The 16,707-nt window shown below is 45.7% G+C and overlaps 1 long non-coding RNA gene across 1 annotated transcript in view; it reads left to right on the forward strand.

Moving 5' to 3' along the window:
• LOC146863021 (uncharacterized) overlaps positions 1-14,810 on the forward strand; it is a 46,573-nt gene extending 31,763 nt beyond the window's left edge. Inside the window, exon 3 of the long non-coding RNA XR_014978543.1 lies at positions 14,730-14,810. This is a non-coding gene — a long non-coding RNA (uncharacterized LOC146863021). The remainder of the gene's footprint in view (positions 1-14,729) is intronic.
• Positions 14,811-16,707: the final 1,897 nt, after the last annotated feature.

The following is a 16,707-nucleotide window of genomic DNA, read 5'->3' on the forward strand; positions in this document are numbered from 1 at the left end:
CGGGCCACCTTTGACTTTCCGGTAATCCCTTGGTATAATCTACCCATAGATCAAGAAACAATATGGCATCTAAGCCATGTTTATGGTACATGAAATGTCCTGGAGTGTCTCTAGGAGGAATAGGAACTGCTTCTTCAAGCACCCCTTTTCTGGTAGTAATCTGTCTTAACTTCGAGAAGAGCGGCATACTGACAACTGATCTGATACTTACTCTTGAACTTACTTAATACGAGAAACACAATAATGAACAGTGAACAATGAACAGTCATTCATACCACAATATGCAAGACATTTCCTGAATACTTTAAACATTAAACATTAAACATTTAATAATGGTCGACAATGATGACAGTCTGCCTAACTAATCACCACGCTAAATTCTTGACAATAACTGAATACTTCGGAATACTTGATATACTGCTAAACAGTACATATACACTGCTAAACAGTGCAGACCGGATTTGTGTACCCAAATCCGTCTTGACCGGCACAACCTATGTGCACGTCAACACGCCTCCCCGGCGATGGTACTCACCGAGTAGCTCCTTGAAACGGAAGGCCTCAGAGAATGGACAGGACTCGACGACTGCGGACATCGGACCCTCTGCACATCGGGATTTCGGAAAACCTGGTGGGCCTCTGTATACCTCGGATCTTGCTCTCTCAGCTAGGCTCTGGTCGGGATACTTCGCACTTCTCACCGCCTCGTCTGGGTTGATCGCAGCCTCAGTCGCCCCCGCTTGACCGGAGGGAGCTTACAGGAAATCCTGCTGGTACGCGTTTATGGTCCGTCCAGCTGTGGCAGGAGACCGGGCCTGCAACGCACCGCCGGCGCGTGAGATGAGAAAGTGTCCCTGTTCGGGCGCCATTATGTGGTAAATAAAATAAATATTACCGGACTGAATTTCATGCGGAATCTTAAAATAAAGTAAAATAGCTCAAAATAACAAGAGGCAGAATCCGTGGTATAAGAGGTTTTCTAATGGGCTTTATTCCATTCAAAATGGCCGACTCGAGTCGCGGCCTTCAGGTTCCGTCACCACGAGGGTTCAGGAAGTGAAGTACAATATTTTGTTGACAGACATGCATTTTTATAATAAGTGCATTACAATGAAACGAATGTAGAAGGCGTAACATTTGATAAGAAAAGTGACGTGACAGTGACATAATCGAAACTAGGCGTAATAAGGAATAAAAGAAACATAATTGGTTAGGATTATCAGACATAGGTGGATCTATAAGATAATACTTGGTATAGATGCGCGCGCGGCAGCATGACGTGTGATTGACGTGCAACTAGGGGGTGAAGGGGACTTGACATTTAGCTCTACATGTGGAGACGAGAAGTCTGGGGGGTCAAGTCAACCTAATCCCAAATCATATCTAACATCCTATGTTTAGAGAACTATGTTATCCACAAGGAAGGACTCTCGGACAGAATCTATTCTATACTGACTGTGTGCGTGTACAAGCGTCTAAGTGTCTATATGAGATGCGAGGGGCAGAAAACTTTCCATGGCAACAGGGCTATGAATCACTTGCAGGAGGACGGAAAGGCTGAGTCCTTTGCTTGTGAGCTAAAGGAAATGTTTACCTAAATCACTAGGCAGGAATGCATCGGCTGGAGAGTAAAATAGATAATTCGAAGGTGAAATACAACTTCTTGGCAGACAGGCGAAAACTGGCCGAGGCAGGCACCGTTAGCTGCACAGGGAGTAGGACAAAGTTCATGGATACAGATGCGAGCTCAAGCTGAAGCTGTCAGAGACAGAGAGCAGGGAAAGGCTTTGAGGACAGAATCAGGCCTACTTGCCTGAACTGTAAAAATGTGGTAACTTAGCCATATAAAGTCGGTGGCCTTTCATACCTAGGAATCGAATATCCAGCCCATAGATGGCGGATCTGACAGAGAACATGTCGACGGTAGACACACATATGTTTGCGTCTTAGAAACTGGAACTGGAGGGAACATACATGTACTTGTAACATGCATATAGAACCGTTGGGGTCCAAGATAGGGGACATAACTGACCAGGAAAATCCACATTTCCACATTGGGAGAAGTGGAGTTTGCCACTGTGGCTGTGTGGCCCCCCAACTTAAAGAAATACTTACAGTACCCCTGGGTAAATGGAACTAGGGTAGAAGCTCTGAGGGATACAGGTGCCAGTGTCACTATGGTGAAAGACACACTGGTTTCCCCTGAGCAATACTTGATTGGGAAGTCTTACCCAGTCACCAACGCTGACAGTGTCACCACTAGTCATCCCATGGCCATGGTAACATTAGGCTGGGGGGGGGGTTACTGGCCTGAAACAGGTAGTGGTCTCTCCAAAGTTGCCAGCTGCATGCCTGCTTGGAAATGATCTGGAAACCTCAGCCTGGGCTGAAGTTGAGTTAAAGGCCCATGCAGCCATGCTGGGCATCCCTGAATTGGTGTGTGTGCAAACCAGAGCACAGAGCAAGAGGAAGGGTGAAAAAGTAGGTTTGGAGCCTGGAATAATGGCCCAACCAACCAAGAGGAAGGGCAAGGAGACTGGGGGACCAGCTTCTGTACAGCCAAACACTCAGAACCCCTCTCCCCCTGGAGAGGATGTAGATACCCCTGAGGGAACTGAGTCCATGGAGCTTGACCCTTACCAGGTTGAACTCTTGGGCCCAGGGGGACCCTCTAGGGAAGAGCTGTGCCAGGGCCAGCGAGACTGTCCCACTCTTGAAAGCCTGAGACAACAAGCTGCTTCAGAAGCCAGGGGAGATGTCAGTGGTACCCACAGAGCTTATTGGGAAGAGGGATTACTGTATGCTGAGGCAAGAGACCCCACTCCTGGAGCCACCAGGAGGGTGGTAGTGCCCCAGAAGTACAGGGAGTTCCTCCTAACTTTGGCTCATGACATCCCCCTAGCTGGACATCTGGGGCAATCCAAAACTTGGGAAAGGTTAGTGAGTCACTTTTACTGGCCCCAGATGCACCAAAAGGTGAAGGAGTTTGTCAGCTCCTGTGTTACCTGTCAGGCCAGTGGCAAGACAGGTGGCCACCCAAAGGCCCCCCTCATTCCACTACCAGTGGTGGGGGTCCCCTTTGAAAGGGTAGGTGTGGACATTGTGGGTCCACTTGAACCTCCCACAGCCTCAGGGAACAAATTCATTCTAGTAGTAGTGGATCATGCTACTAGGTACCCTGAAGCAATTCCACTTAGGACTACTACAGCTCCTGCAGTAGCCAAGGCCCTCCTGGGTGTCTTCACCAGGGTGGGTTTTCCTAAGGAGGTGGTTTCAGACAGAGGTTCCAACTTCATGTCTGCTTACCTAACACACATGTGGAAAGAGTGTGGAGTGCAGTACAAGTTTACTACACCCTACCACCCACAAACCAATGGCCTTGTTGAGAGGTTCAACAAGACATTGAAAGGTATGATCATGGGACTCCCTGAGAAACTCAAAAGGAGGTGGGATGTCCTGTTACCATGCTTGCTTTTCGCTTACAGGGAAGTGCCACAGAAGGGAGTAGGTTTCTCACCCTTTGAACTTCTGTTTGGTCATCCTGTAAGGGGACCACTATGTCTTGTAAAAGAGGGCTGGGAGAGGCCTCTTCAGGAACCCAAACAAGACATAGTGGACTATGTGCTTGGCCTAAGGTCCAGAATGGCTGAGTATATGGAAAAGGCATCCAAAAACCTTGAGGCCAGCCAGGAGCTCCAGAAGCACTGGTATGACCAAAAAGCTGCACTGGTTGAATTTCAACCAGGGCAACAGGTGTGGGTTTTGGAGCCAGTGGCACCAAGGGCTCTCCAAGACAAATGGAGTGGCCCTTACCCTATCCTAGAGAGAAAGAGTGAGGTCACCTATCTAGTTGACCTGGGCACTAGCAGGACACCCAAAAGGGTCATCCATGTGAACCGCCTTAAACTCTACAATGATAGGGCTGACATCACCATGCTGATGGTGACTGATGAAGAACAGGAAGCAGAGAGTGAGCCACTCCCTGACCTCCTATCCTACAGCCCAAAAGATGGGTCAGTAGATGGTGTGATTTTCTCAGACACCCTCTCTGCCCAACAGCAGACTGACTGCAAGCAAGTCTTGCAACAATATGCTAGCCTCTTTTCCCTGACCCCTGGTCTGACAAGCTGGTGTACCCATGATATGGACACTGGTGACAGTGCACCTGTCAAGAACAAAATCTATCGACAGTCAGATCAAGTCAAGGAAAGCATCAAAGCTGAGGTCAGCAAGATGCTGGAGTTAGGGGTCATTGAGCCTTCAGAGAGCCCCTGGGCTAGCCCAGTGGTTCTGGTCCCCAAACCTCATCAACAGGGTGAAAAGAGAGAGATGAGGTTCTGTGTGGACAATAGAGGGCTCAACTCTGTCACCAAGACAGATGCTCACCCTATCCCAAGAGCAGATGAACTGATAGACAAATTGGGGGCTGCCAAATTTCTCAGTACCTTTGACTTAACTGCAGGGTACTGGCAGATTGGCATGGCCCCAGGAGCAAAAGAAAAGACAGCATTCTCCACCCCTGATGGGCATTATCAGTTTACTGTGATGCCCTTTGGGTTAAAGAATGCCCCTGCCACCTTCCAGAGGTTGGTGAACCATGTCCTGGCTGGGTTGGAGTCCTTTAGTGCAGCTTATCTTGATGATATTGCTGTCTTTAGCTCCACCTGGCAGGATCACCTGATCCACCTTGGGAAGGTTTTAGAGGCTCTGCAGAGTGCAGGTCTCACTATCAAGGCATCCAAATGCCAGATAGGGCAGGGCACTGTGGTGTACTTGGGCCACCTTGTAGGTGGAGGCCAGGTACAGCCCTTACAACCCAAAATCCAGGCCATCATGGACTGGATAGCTCCAACAACCCAGACCCAAGTCAGGGCATTCCTTGGCTTGACTGGGTACTACAGGAGGTTTGTGAAGGGGTATGGGTCCATTGTGACCCCCCTCACAGAACTCACCTCCAAGAAAATGCCCAAGAAAGTTAACTGGACAGTTAGTTGTCAAAAGGCTTTTGACACCCTAAAAGAAGCAATGTGCTCAGCACCAATTCTAAAAGCTCCAGATTATGCCAAGCAGTTCATAGTGCAGACTGATGCCTCTGAGCTAGGGATAGGAGCGGTCCTATCCCAGACCAATGATGAAGGCCAAGACCAACCTGTTGCTTTTATAAGCAGAAGACTACTCCCTAGAGAGCAGCGTTGGAGTGCCATTGAGAGGGAGGCCTTTGCTGTGGTTTGGTCCCTGAAGAAGCTGAGGCCATACTTGTTTGGCACTCACTTCCTAGTTCAAACTGACCACAGACCTCTCAGATGGCTAATGCAGATGAAAGGGGAAAATCCAAAACTACTGAGGTGGTCCATCTCCCTACAGGGAATGGACTTTGAAGTGGAACACAGACCAGGGACTGCCCATGCCAATGCAGATGGACTTTCCAGGTTCTTCCACTTAGACAATGAAGACTCCATAGGACAAGGTTAGTCTCATCACCTTTCGTTTGGGGGGGGGGTTGTGTGAGAAAGTGCCATCTTTCTTGCATGGTATGCCCCCACTTTTTGCTAAATTGCTGAATGTACTTCGATTGAGTGTACCCTGGGTTCCTGCCAATCAGGTGCCCAGGGCCTATGTTCCTTCCTTAAACCACACAAACTCCAAATTGGCAAACCCTAGCCACATGTCAGCCCCTAGTAAATGGTACCCTAGGTACCCAGGGCCTTGTGACCAGGGAAGGCCTCTAAGGGCTGCAGCACTCATTGTGCCACCCTCAGAGGCCCTGTACCCTTACACACACACACTGCCCTTGCAGGCTGAGTGTCTGGGTGCAGGACAAAACAAAGAGTCGACATGGCACACATCACTGTGTACCATGCCCATCACCTACACTGCCAAAGCATATGTCAGCCACCCCTCTAGCTGGGTGCATTACGCCTATGGTGTGGGCACAGGAGCAGGAGCCCTGTGCCCCTACAGTACCCGGGTCCATTCCTGGGCACTGTAAGTGCAGTGCTGTCATTTAAGAATACATGGTGCTGAGAGCTTGTCAAACACGAGCTCCACAGCACCATATTGGCAACACTGAAGCCTGGGAAGTTTGGTATCAAACTTCTCAGCACATTGAACCCACACTGATGCCAGTGTAGGATTTAATGTACTAAGCACCCCAGAGGGCATCTTAGAAGATGCCCCCTTACAGCTAACTTGCAATCCACGTCTGCTCTGAGGCTGCCCAGGCTGCCACACAGCAGACACGTTGCTGGACCCCTGGGTGGGAGAGCCCCTGCTCTCCCGGGCCTGCAACAATGCACATCCTGGGTGAGGTGAGAAATCTCCTCCCCCAGGATGAGCAAAGGGAAGCTTCAAAGGCATGCCGCCAGTTGGAGTTTCCCCAGGCCACTGCAACCCCCCACTCTGGCGGGAAGCTTGGCCGGAAACCCTATACAAGGACAGGGGATGTGCCAGCCTGCCCACCCCACCCCTCAGGTGGGGGAGGCGAGGTGAAGCACATCTCCGGGCTCTCGCCATCTTGAAGATGGGAGGCCCTACCCTATCAGGATTAGGCTACTGCCCCCCTCCCATAGGAGAGAGGCAGGATAGGGGGTGTACCCACCCCAGGACAAGGACCCATTGGTCCCTGGCCTTCACCTACCTGTAACGCCCCTAAATCTAGTATTTAGGGGCCCCCTGAACCTTCCTTCCTCAGATTCCAGATAGAAAAACGACAAGAAGAGCAAGAAGAACAAAGACCTGCCCTGCAGCTGCTAAAAAGAGAAGAAGACACCAACTGCTTTGGCCCCAGCCCTACCGGCCTGTCGACTCTCGAACCTGCACCAGCGCGGCATCCCACGTGGCCAGCAACCTCACCAACCCCGGAGGACCTGGCTACCTTTTAGCTCTAAGCCCCTGGGACTCCCACGAGTAGAGGCTCTACTCAAGAAACCTACTTGCTATCCCTGGCACCAGCCCGGGACCGCGGACCCAACAGACTCTGCACCAGCCAAGCCTGGCCAGTGCCGGAGTGGACAAAGACCCAGAGGACGACCCCACGGCGACTGTGACCCAGAGTCCGGCACCCAAGGACCCCCCTCGACATCCCGGAAGAAGCCTGCAGCCTCAGAACCAAGTGCCACCCCAGCCGCGATCAACCAGAGGGTAAGATTCCCGACGTCAAAAGGCACCCCTGCACCCGGCGCCCTGCGACCCCCTGTGCCCAATCCCGGGGTACCCACCTAACCTACAACTACCCAACTTACCTCTCGAAGTGGTGGTGGCACCTGAAACATCCTCGTCCCCGAGCCTGCAGCCTCTTTCCAAACCGGAACATTCCCATTGATTTCCATTGAGCGCCCTAAGGCTCAAAAGCACCCTGCACCCAGCCGCCCGAGTGGCCCTGGCAGTGCCCTCTCTACACTAACCTACTTCCCCACTTGCCCTGAGTAAGTGACCAGGAGCCCAGCTCCCACAGCCGCGTGGCTTGCCAGACAGCAGCCACCAACCAAGGCCCCCCTATCCCTCATAGGATAACATTGGGCCCAACTCTCTCTGCACCCGGCCGTCCTGAAAACGCTGAGGGTGAGCCAACTGTACCTACCTGACACTGGGGGACCCCTGAGTCCATGCCCGGAATTTCAACACTACCAGTCGAGTACTTACCCTTAAACCGCTAACTTCATTTTCCTCATAGGGTAACATTGACTGGCTTTTTCTTCAAAAATCTTCTAAGTGTGAACTTTTCAAAACTGCAAAAATTCACCAAAAATCAGCCAAGTGACAAAAACGAATTTACTCACCTGCTCCTAGGTGAGCTCCCAGTGCTGGATCTTGGTGCCCAGCCCTGACTCTGAAAAGTGTTCACAACTATACTTACTTCTAACTCATTTTTCTCCCATAGGAAACCATTGTCTGCTTTTCTGTGAAATTTCTTCTAAGTGTCTACTTTTGCAAATTTGAAATATTCTTTTAAAATCGTACCATTTCTGCAAACGAAATTACTTACCTGCTTTTGATAAGGACCCCAGTCCTGGGTCTAGGCACCCAGTCCTGGATTACTAAAGTAACGATAAAGTACTCTACCTGCAATTTGAATTTCTTGCCATAGAGATCCATTGAATGTTTTCTGTTAAATATTTTCTAAGTGCTAACTTTTGAAATAGCTAAATATTATTTAAAAATCATTACAGTTATTAAGTCGACTTTCATCACTTGATTCTGAATACTGACCCCAGGCTGGTTCTAGGATCCAGACCTGGAATTCCAAAAGTAATCTGAAAAGTAATTTATTACAAATAACCTGAATTTACCATTGAGCTCAATGCATTGTTATGTTTAGGAAATAGGATTGTTTATTGCAACCAACTGTGACTGTTTACACAAATTTATTGCTTGAAACAAAAGTATTTATATTCAACCTCTCATTCTGAGAAAGTATATTTTTACCCCCTTTGTGGTTCTAAAAATAAAACAAGCATATATTTTATATATACAAATCATTGGCCTAGAGTTCAGTTATTGAGTGTGTGAAACCATTTGCTGACTGAGTGTGTACAATAAATGCTTTACACTGTCCTCTGGTACTGCCTTACTGCTCGACCAAGCTACCACTTTTGAGAGTAAGGTCATACCTAACTTTGACCTCTATCAGCCTCTGGGGGACTGTGGACTCTGTACACCCTGTACCTATTAGGGAACAGTATATACAGAGCCACTTTCTCACATATATTGCACATGTTACAAAAACAGTAGTCATAACATCATCTTACACCATTCCTGCACATACAATGCGTACTCTGAAGTGATGCCTGGTATCCTGACAAATGTACGGCATACATGACATAACTCATAACATCAGGGCCTCCAATACAGGTTAGGTATAAATGAATCACGGCTGCTGGGTATATTATGCAAATCCTGGTAATGTAAGCCAACATACATCATAACATCAGGGCATGCTATGCAAAACCTATGAAATCACCCAAGCTTCCCACAACAACACATCAGTGCCATACATATCACCATAACCTTATAGGGCACCACTCTCTTGTGCTCCTCATAGACACTATGGGCGATGTGGCACTGAATGCAATGGGTAGGGCCAGAAGCATATGGGCTCCTACTGCCAGGGCTGTGGTAATAGTCACAGAGGCAAAATCGGGACCTCCGCTGAGGTTTTCCCCATCCTGCCTTCACCACCACCAGTAAGTGCCCCTTAGGTACATTTTGGGAAAGAGGGGTAGAGGCACGCACACTGCCAAATTCGGCAGGGAGACCCTGTCTGGTCCCCCGTATACCAGGCAAGTCCCTGCAGCCTTACCCAGCCCGAGAAGACTGCACCAATGGAGTGGGCAACGGGAAGACCTGCCGGAGTCTCCTCCTTCAGAAGGGCAAAGGGCTGGTATGAAGCTGCCCGCGATCGTGCGGCACAGCTGTGAGCGATTCTAGGGGCTCAACCCCCCAATGGTACGTGTCACGGGGGATGGTGCCCACACTATGACGATCCCCGGTAGAGAGACCTCTCCTGGTCCCCCAGGTACAGGGTTGCAAAAGGTGGCTGCCAGCAAACTCTCGGCACAGACACTGCTGCCAATGCAGTCTTTCAAGCTGATACTCTGGGGCCGCCCACGTCCTCCAGCCCAGGTGGGCGGCGTTGCTTTACCGGCACCTCTCATAACACGCTGCTGCCACTAGGCTGACTCCCCTGCCTCCTTTCAGCCCCCAGGTGGCTCTAGCAAAATGAGGGCGGCGGGGAAGGCCAAATCCGCAGGGGATCTCGCTGGAGGCCGGGCGCCCCATCCGTGGCAATCAGCAGGGTACTGTGAACTCGGGCCACAGCAACCAGCACTCCCAGGGGGCTGTCTTGGGGCCTGAAGCATGCACATGTAGCTCGGGTCTCCCAAATGAGGAAAGCACAGAGGAAAGTGATTCCACGCATGCTGTCATTAACCAGTGGGTAGCGTGCGCCAGCGCTGCTTGAGCAAGAGTAAAATGGCCCCACCCACGAGTCCCATGGATGGTGAAGCAAATGTAGGACTTCCTCAAGACAGAAACCCTGCAACAACAAAGGAGTGGCGGAGGAAAGCCACAAGCCCCAGGAGAGCACTGAGGGCAAGAAAATAGGAATGTAGCAAGCAGGCCGGCACACAGGGTACTTGCAGAGTGGCAGGCACTCCCTCCTGCAGCCCAACAGGCAACAGGGCAGCATAACAAACAAGGGGGGTCCAAAGGCGGTTACTCCTGGCCGCACAACAGTTCCTTCTGGTCAGGTGCAGTCTTGTAGAGCCAGCGGTGCCTGGCCACAAGTTTCACTCAGTGTCTTCTAATATGGGGTCACAGCCCCTGTACTAATAATCCACAAGTATTTGTTCTGGGGGCACTTCAAACACTTATTTGAAGTACAAAACAACCCTATTCACATCCCAAGTCTTGGCCCCAGACACACTACGGGGGGGGGCAGAGACAGCATTGTGAAAGCCAGGCACAGACCTTTTCAGGTGCAAGAGCAACTCCTCCCATCACTCTAAATGCAGACCAGGCCTATGCAGGGGCCAGGGAAACTCATTGCACTACTGTAAATGCAGCTAAGGTCTATCCAGCCCAGGGCTGAGTCACCCAAGACACACTTCAACTCCCCTTGCAACTGTCTAGAGGGAGTGCACATACCCTTCTCCCGTCAGTCTAAACCAGATGTTGAATATACATCCAGGTAGGGTACACAGAGTCATAATCACACAGAAATGGCTATTTCTAAAAGTGGCATTTCTCAAATAGTAATGACTAATTCGCATTCACCAATAAGCAGGATTTATTACTACTATTCCAAACATACCAAACATGGTCATGCTACCCCTTTCATATTAGAAATTACCACTGAAGCATATATCAGGGAATTCCCAATGCAAACCTGTGAGAGAGCAGCCTCACAGCAGTGAAAAACCAAATAGGCTAAGGCACATGCCCAACTTTTTCCTGCACAGCACCCTGCCCATAGGGGTGGCTAGGGGCTACCTTAGGGGTAACCTATATGTAGTAAAAAGGGTGTTTTAGACATGGCAAACACTTTAAGTGCAACGTCACTTCAGCGGTAAACTTCGCGAGCAGGCCATGCAGCGGCAGAGGCCTGCGACAGGTTTGAAAGGCTACTTCTGTGGGTGGTGCAAGCAGTGATGCAGGCCTGCTAGCAGCATTTAATTTACAGGCCCTGGGTATATAGGATACCACTGCACAATGGACTTACAGGTGTAGACCAATCTTACTATGTTTACAAATAGAGCACATGCACTTTAGCACTGATCAGCAGTGGTAAAGCGCCCAGAGTCATAAAGGCAACAAAACCAGGTCAGAAAAAATACAGGAGGAAGGCAAAACATTTGGGGATAACTCTGCAAAAAGGGCCAGTTCCAACATCAATAGTCTGGATTTCAATGTGAGGCCCCAGGAGGCCATGAGGAAGGGGGCATGGATCCTTCTCAAGATTATCTTTTTTTGCTTTTGACTTTAATCTCCATGTCCAGTACTTTGATCAAGAGCTGGTGAAGTCTGTTTCTTAACCTGGGATTTATTGCTATTTTGGCCCGTTTGTGGAAGGAAACCTAATTTGTATGGAGCCTACATCAAGAATATCTGTAATGGGAAGTACAGGACTTTGAAGAAATGATTACACCAGAGACCCATGAGCCAACCAGACTATCATCTGAAAATCCAATCCTGAATACCATTGGACTTGAAATCCTCTGAAATACTGTCAATAGGTATCCTATTGGGCTGGAAGAGCTTCATGTAATGTAAGGTTCTGGGAAGGGAAAAGCAAATTTCTGCTGTTGTGTAGTGTCCTCCAAACCATTTTGAAGAAAATAGTGAGCAACGAAAGTCTTTGAAAGTTTTCTATAATGTCTTTAATGTCCCAATTGGAGGAGCGATGTTCAAGCAGATGAAGAAATTAACTTTCGTTAGCCCTTCTGGTCGTCTTGTGGGTGGTGAGTTTCTATTCAATTAAAATATGACTGCACCGGTGCTACCTAGTGAAGTCTTTGGATAAATACATTATTTATTTATGCATTATCAATGTTCTATTATCTCAATTATTTCAATCATTGTTGTTTTTGCTGTACTGTATTATCCCTCAATCATTTTCTTGCAATGTTTTAAGTAGTTAATTTTGGTGAAGACAGAGAGCCTGATTTAGAGTTTGGTGGATGGTTACTCTGTCACAAACGTGATGGATATCCTTTCTGCTGCATTACAAGTGCAGTGTACCTGTGGCACTTGTGGTATCCATCACATTTATGATGGAGTATCCCATTTGTGAAACTCTAAATCAGACCATTTAATTTTATAATTATACATTTTAAAACCTACATTTTGTATTTGTATCTTTTTGTCTTGGATTGATTTGCTGCTCATTTCTAACTACTAGAGGTGAGCCAAGGAACTCGAAGGAAAGCCTGATTACTTGTGAGGACTGAACTATTGGTCAATGCATAGGCATGGTAATAGAAAATTGTAGACAGAGTGTTTTCCGACATACACAGTGGAGTTAAAAATAGAAAATCTATACCACATGGAGCGATGTTTCTGTAAACAGTATTTAGGCCAAATATTTGTGTATACAGTTTTGTGGACAACAATCCTGCTCCTCACATTGCCCTACACTTGATCCTTCATTCCACCTCCCAAACCAATTGTAACTTTTTCAACAACTTCAAAATTACAATGCCCTCAACAATCAAAATGACAACATCCCTAATCTATTGTCAAAAGTCACTTCAAATCTGCCCATCAATCATACAAAATTATACTAAATATGTATTAATTACGAAGTATATAAAAAATATATATTTATGTTGATATTTTATACATATAATATTTTACAATTAAAAATAAATTTGTATTGGTAATAAGAAATTCAATATTTATTTTTATGAATAAAACAGTTTATTTGGTAAATGCTTTCCTTTTTTTCTGATGTGCAATTAATATATATTTAATTTTTGTATTAATTTAATCAAAGTGTTTTATCTTATTGTGGATTTTTTACATTTTATGTTTTAGTTTATGTTTAACTTTTTATGTACATTTTGTTTCATTTATAAATATTAGATATTTTGATTTTAATTAAAAATTATTTAACATGTTATTGGTTCATGTTAAATATATAGATTTGTGGGGGATAATAGTGTGTTATAAGTAATGATTTTATTTATCATTATTAAAAATAGTTACCATGTTTTACTATGAAACATGTATTTTGTATGTAACTTTTTTAGTGTTCACTACCTTCTCCTATTTGGTTTTAGTTAGAGTGGGAATAGTAAAGGTGACTCCTTTTGTGTCAAACACCTTCCCCAGGAATTGTTAAGATTGGAGTGGGAACAGTAAATGCGGCCCCTTTAATGCCTAACAACTTCCTCAAAGTGATTTAGGGCCTAATTACGAGTTTGGCTGTCCATCAAACCCCAAACCCATGGTGGTGGTCCTGGACCGCCAGACTGGTGGTCCACCCACCGTATTACGAATACGTGGCTCGGCAGTCAGAGGCACCGCAAGCATATTAGGAGTTTTCTCACTGCCACAGTGTTCATGGTGGTGAGGGCGTCATGAAAACTGTGGCAGTGAGGAAACTCGTAATATGCTTGGTGGTGTCGCAGCAGCACCACCAACATTTTGCAGCCTCAGACCACTGCTGCTGCCAAGAGACCAAGGATCCCCAGCGGTAGCAGTGGTCCAAAGGTGGTACGACTACAAAACTCGTAATAGGGCGGTTGGACCGCCGGTACCGAGGTGCCCGCACCGCCACCAAGGATTGGGCGGTTCATCAGACCGTCAAACCCATAACTAGGCCCAAAGACTGCAGCGTTCTCCACCTGTGCCAGGGTGAGTGACATATACATGAGACATCACACATGCTAGAAGAGGAACAGGGCACTCTATGATTCTTTTGGGCCCTCAGACACACGTTTCAGAGCACTGACTTCCACGGTGCTCTGGTGGCAGCAGATCAGAAATACATCTTTGGACCAATTGATGCTGGAACAGTAGAAAGGGGCCAAGATAGTTTTGCCGATTCAAGAAAAGCCGGGTGATGTTAGCAGTGCCAGGATAGGAAAATATAATTTTCTGACCCTACTAGTGCCAAGAATAGCTGAACTTCGAACTGTGATCCCATCAGTCCCATGGCAAAGGGCAACTACGATACTGGGTGATCCCATAGGCTATGTTGTTGACCAGAATAGGCAAAGCTTATAAAAATAAGCATTTTCTGCGTAACAAGCAATCACAATTAAACCATTTTAAAAGCCTAACCTACTCAAATGATCAAATCGTCAATGCATTTCTGAATAGAGGAGTGTGTATTTTTGTGTTTAGTGCAGTAGCTCAGGTTCTAGTAACAGTAAAAACCTGGATCCTCAGTTTGTCTGGGCGGGACAGGACAACCAGATGTAGGTAATACAGAGCAGCAAAAAAGACAACTGTATGTCACAACATTTCCAATTTTGGTGCAGCAAAATTTGCCTATACATGCCCCAATATCCTGGATGTCTGATTATTATGTTGTGTTATGCTTTAATATGTTATGTGCTTTTTAATGATTAATTGTGGGTTGGTATTGCTGCTTTACTTTGCATGTTTTTGATTGCCAATGTCTTCTATGAACATTTGGAGGTAGGATTTTTTTTAAGGAAACCAATTTTGCTTTCTAGAAAACTAATATTTTTTCTTTGATGTCCTTTCTTTTCTTTTTTTTACAGGAGCATTCCATTAAAAAAAAATAACGTTTTCACTTTGTTATGTTCATGAAGAATTTAGACTGTTTAGATGGATCTCTATTGAATTAGGTAAATTTTGCAATCTTTTGGGCTTTTTAAGGTTTCTTTTCTCGTTTTTGGTGGATAATACTTTTTGATTAATTAGAGACAGTCCAGGATCTGCAGCTACAGAACAGGAAATACCATTTACGTTATTCATTTTGGGAGGGAAATGTCATATTTTGTGAAATATGTCAGATTTCAGGGATTAATATTCGTTAGAATATATTTTATCTGTTGTGATTTATAGAGTGTAGATTGAGTTCTGCATAGTATGGATTGATAGACATTGCACCATCCTTCCACTGCTTTGTTTGTTTTGGCTTCCTGTGCCATTGTGCTTTGGTAGCCATTCCACCATGGTATTTGGCATTCGGCTGGCATCTGTGTCCACAGTGATGGAATCTGCCAACCCAAGTGTCTTCAAAATAATCCATCAGGGGGCTTAGTTTGTGTTCATTTTGTTGATTGAATGGAGTTTCTGTAAGCAAAGTGTAGTAGTTAGCTACCTCTCTGACATGTACAAAGACTAGTGCAATTAATTTGTTTAATTTTTAAAAGCAAATTGACTGTACCAAATTCTACAGATTGTTGGAGATGTAAATATGTACTAATTGAACTGGTGGTAACAGCCTTGTATGGCTTAAGTCAGTAAAATTTTGAATTGGTTTAAATTGCGGCTTGTTCAAAACCAATTGTTATTTTTTTTCTGGGCAGAAGGTGTTTGGTTTTATTTTAATGTGGTGTAATAGTTTGTAGCAAGTACTACTTTGATTATTAGGTTGTAGGGCATATATGAATGGTATATTCGGTTTTTTATATATACCTTGTATTGTGTATATCTGAGTGAATGGTTTGGGTCACATTTAAAGGTCCCATCCATCTTCCATGTTTGAGAAGGGCTTAGGTTCAGTAAGCTATGTTGTAGTAAAAAGTAGGATTTGTGTTATGTATGTTTAATCTTCTAGTGTCATTGTTTTTGTATACTGTCGACATTTGAATCTTTATCTCTTTTCTGCCTGCCTGTTGGAATGTGGAATGTTATCATTCAAAACACTGCAGATCTTTGTAATGAGGCTGGAGACAGGAGTGGATGGAGTTTCTGTTTCTCTTGGAATAGACTTGAATTTATCTACTTCTGCTGACCCAATATCTCAAATTGTTTATCATTGTTTAGGTTATCATGGAAGAGTTCCTCATTATGTGTGGTTGTTAAGTGTTTAGGTGTTTGGATATTTTGGTATCTTCCAGGGGCAGGAGGGGTATTGCTGGTGACTTTTTTAGTTTGTAAAATGAAGCCATTTAAGGTGGGTATAGCTGGTAGTTGGACCGTGATGGGTTCGGGGACTTTAGGGAGTATGTCTCTTAGTATTATAGTTGTGGGCTCTTGGGAGCCAGTGCTTGCTTCTCTTATATCTTCTAATACGTGTCTTACTTCTATTTCTGTCACATTTGTGGGGTGGTTGTTTTCCCTTACATTAATTAACATAACATAACAGAACATAGCATGTGTATTTGTAAAGCGCACATTATCCTAAGGGTATCTTGACGCTGAATAACAGATGTTTACAGTTACCCAGCTCAATGGTTGTAAGTGTAGCCCATGTGCAGAAATAATTGCTTTCCTTTTTGTGATGTAATGTATCTTGCTCTTTCTGTCCTAATGTCTGAAAATAGTGTAACCGTATACAGAATAACAATTTTAAATTTATATGGTTGGTATTCACATGCAAAATTATGCAACACTTTTCTGTTTTATATTAAAATATATGCTTTTGCTCCATGTTGCATACTTTCGGTGCAGGTCTTCCTTTGGGGGTGTTGTAATGTGGAACAGGTGGTTTATTTTCTGTGCATTAGTTTCATTTAAAATGTTTGGTAGGTGGTAGGGGTTACGTTAGGTAGGTTTTATTTTTTAACT

Source organism: Triturus cristatus, chromosome 2_2, assembly GCF_964204655.1.
Source record: "Triturus cristatus chromosome 2_2, aTriCri1.1, whole genome shotgun sequence".
Classification (NCBI taxonomy): Eukaryota; Metazoa; Chordata; class Amphibia; order Caudata; family Salamandridae; genus Triturus; species Triturus cristatus.